Here is a 3783-nt window from a genome sequence, read left to right as displayed (position 1 = left end):
CTCCTGTAAAGGTTACAGCCAAGAAAACCCTCTGGGGCAGTTCTACGCTGTCACATGGCGTCGCCAGGAGTCGAAATCAACTTGACAGCACCCAGCAACAAGAGAAGCTGAGACAAGGGCCTCTCCCTACAGCCAGTGCCCTGAATTCAGACTTCTAGCCTCTGGAATTGTGAGAAAATAATTCCTGTACTTAAAACCACGCACTTGTGGCATTTCTGTGACAGCAGCCCGCCCCTCTGACCTCATTCCCACCTCTCCCAGGGGTACAGAATGGTTCCCGGGGAGCTGCTCTGAGCTCTGACCACTCCAGAAGAGCAGGGCCAGAGCCTGCCCAGACCGGCTCTCGGGGCCTCCTGTCAGGCTTTCCTGAGCTGTGCTGGTTGGTGGCCCCACTGTGAGGAGCCGCCCCGACACACCAAGGCCGTCCCCGTAACTCTGGCATCTCCACAGGCAGTGCTGACTCTGGATTCTGAGAAAGAAGCTGCAAACTCCTTTGTCTGTACCAACCCTGGAATCGCAACATCCTCCCCTAATGTTCACAGTCGATCGCCCTCTCCTGAAAGGAAAAAAAAAAAAAAATCACGACACCTCCCTCCTCACCGGAGCCCACCGTCAGTGAGAAGTTCTCGTGTGGACCAGTGGGCATCTCCAGAGGAAACCTACCTACAGTCTAGCTTTGCTCATGTCCACGCACATGCCCGACCCTCTCTCCCCTCCCTGTCTAACTTGCCCCAGCGTCCAAGTGCCCAGTGTGCCTTTCTAAAATTTTATTGTGGTGTAAATTCACCAATTCAACAATCTCTACACGTGTAATTCAGTGACACTGATCACACTCTACATGTTGTGCAACCATTATCACCATCCTTTTCCAAATCATTCCACCACCAAACACTCCTCCTTTCCTTCTCCCTCCCATCCCTAGTAATCACTAATAATCTTTGGTTTCTATAACAAACCTTATTAAGAAAATGTTCTGCATCCTACTTTGGTGAGTGGCGTCTGGGGTCTTAAAAGCTTGCAAGCGGCCATCTAAGATGCATCAAGTGGTCCCAACCACCTGGAGTAAAGGAGAATGAAGAACACCAAAGACACAAGGAAAGTAGTAGCCCAAGAGACAGAAAGGGCCATATAAACCAGAAACTTCATCAGCATGAGACCAGAAGAACTAGATGGTACCCAGCTACCACCAATGACCACCCTGACAGGGAACACAACAGAGAGTCCCTCGTGGAGCAGGCAAAAGGTGGGGTGCAGAACTCAAATTCTAGTAAGAAGACCAGACTTAATCGTCTGACTGAGACTGGAGGTACCCCAGAAAGCATGGCCCCTGGATTCTCTATCAGCCCAGAACTAAAACAATTTCCAAGGCCAACTCTTCAGACAGGGATTGGACTGGACTGTGGGACATAAAGTGATACTCGTGAGGACTGTGCCTCTTAGCTCAAGTAGATACAAGAGACTAAATGGGCAGCTTCTGTCCGGAGGGGAGACGGGAAGGCAGAGAGGGTTAGGAGCTGGTTGAATGGACATGGGGAATCACGGGTGGAAAGGAGGAGTGTGCTGTCACAGTATGTATAAATTTTTGTATGGGAAAAAATAAAAACAAAATAATCTTTGGTTTCTATATATTTGTTTATTTCGTAGAGTGAAAACATACAGTATTTGTCCTGGATCATTGCGTCTTGATCAGACAAAGCAGATCTCATCGTCTCTTCTCATGTCTACATGTTCAAGGCATAGCTGGGAGAAAAGCAGTAGACATTCATCCTGGCCATGTACCAGAGGGAAATATTTCCAAGATAAAATATAAAAAGCACTGTGGTAAGCTTCTTTTTTGAAGGCTGCCTTAGTCTGAAGTTAGGCAGTGGCTTCCCAAGTCAAGAGAGCAGCTTAGGACACCTCCTCGCCAGCCGTCTCCTTCAGCTCCTTTCCGAGCAGTCCTCTGAGGTGACTGGAGAGTGGCTTCCTCCCACGGGCCCTCCAAACGTCCTTCTTTTCTCTAATGGCACCGAACCAACTGCTGGAAAAAGAAACTACCCAGCTGTGAGGATACTTTTTACCATACCATGTCTCAGAAAGCCAGTGAGTGAGTCAGGATATAATAAATAGATTTTTATATAAAAAGGTAGAACGTTCTATCTTGCTTTTCCAAAATTCAGAGAATGTGCAGTAGCTTCCTTCTTCCTGCCAAAGGACAACTGAAATAGAATCATTTCCATGGATTTTGGGAAAGTTTCTGAGGCTTTTGAACAAAGTGTGAACTTCTTCATTTGTACTCTGGGCCACATTTATTTAAGAAGAGCATAGAAACTTCCTCATGATATTTTGCCCAGATTTGTTTCCTTTACCCCATTTGCCATCATTCTTATCCTGATTATTAAAAATTCTATTTTGGATAGGACCGTACAATGCAAAGAGTGAGCCCTAATGTAAATTATGGACTTCAGTTAATAACTATGCATCGATACTGGTTCATCAACTGTAGCCAATGCACCACACGAATGCAAGATGGTAGGTAGTACCTGGACAAACTGCGTGGGCAGGGGCTGTCTCAGTCATCCTTTGCTGCTCCAACAGAAATACCACAAGTAGATGGCTTTACAAAGAGAAATTTATTCTCTCACAGTCCAGTAGGCTACAAGTCCAAATTCAGGGCATCAGCTCCAGGGGAACACTTTCTCCAACAGCTCTGGAGGAAAGTCCATGTTATCAGTCTTCCTTTGGTCTGGGAGCTTCTCTGCGCAGGAACCTCAGGTCCAAAGGGCGCACTCTGCTCCCAGCACTGCTTTCTTGGGGGACACAAGTCAGTCCATGACAGGGGGTTATATGGGAACTGTCTGGACTTCTGCACAATTTCTCCGTAAACCTACAACTGCTCTAAAAAATAAAGTCTACTTTAAAACAAATTTAAAAAATTTCTATTTTGGATTTTTATATCTAAGCCTTATAAGAGCACTTGACAGCTAACTAAAAGGTTGGCAGTTCAAACCTACCCAGCAGCTCTGGGGGAGAAAGACCTGGTTATCTACTCCCGTAAAGATTACAGCCTAGGAAACCTTATGGGGTGGATCTACTCTGTCACATGGGGTCACTGTAAGTCAAAATCAACTCGACAGCACTTAACAGCAACAGCATATCTAAGCCTTATCATCTTATATTTCCTGACACGTTTTCAGTTGTCTCTTCCATTGAATGTAGTTTGGGTAAAATTTCTGAGGAAGATTTAACAAGTTAACTACTCTTCACCTAAAATATAAAGAGAGAACTCTTGGCAGAGTTTGTGAAGTAAAAGATTCAAGTACTTGCTTCAAAAAAAGAGAAGAGTTGCAGAAGGTTGAATCCAAACAATGGCATATGGTGGACGCAGGGCTGCAGCCCAGGCTCCCCTCCAGGGTCAAGGAGCTCAACCCTCAGTTTCCAGGAGGGCAGTCTGTGGCCAGGGCACAGTGGAGTCCCCCTGCAGGTACTGTTCTGACCCCAAAGTGACTCCTGGCCGAGGCCACACCTGTTCCTTGGGCAGCCCATTTCCAGTGACCTCTACACAGGGGTGTAAATGCCTGGCCATTTTCCTCAAGTGGAACAATTCTGAGGGACCCTCCCAGCTCCAGAGCCCCCCTGGGTCAGCTGAGGGCCCCACAGTATCAACATCACCAACCAGCTTCCCTGCTGACCACTCCTATGTCCCATGAGCACACCTCACTAAGCCCTACACACACCTCTCCTCACACAGTATAACTAGAACTGTCTGAGGGTGGGTTCCCTGCACACACTTCTTCTCACAGA

Source organism: Trichechus manatus, unplaced genomic scaffold, assembly GCF_000243295.1.
Source record: "Trichechus manatus latirostris isolate Lorelei unplaced genomic scaffold, TriManLat1.0 scaffold00214, whole genome shotgun sequence".
Taxonomy (NCBI): Eukaryota; Metazoa; Chordata; class Mammalia; order Sirenia; family Trichechidae; genus Trichechus; species Trichechus manatus.
Note: the sequence above shows the minus strand (reverse complement) of the source record.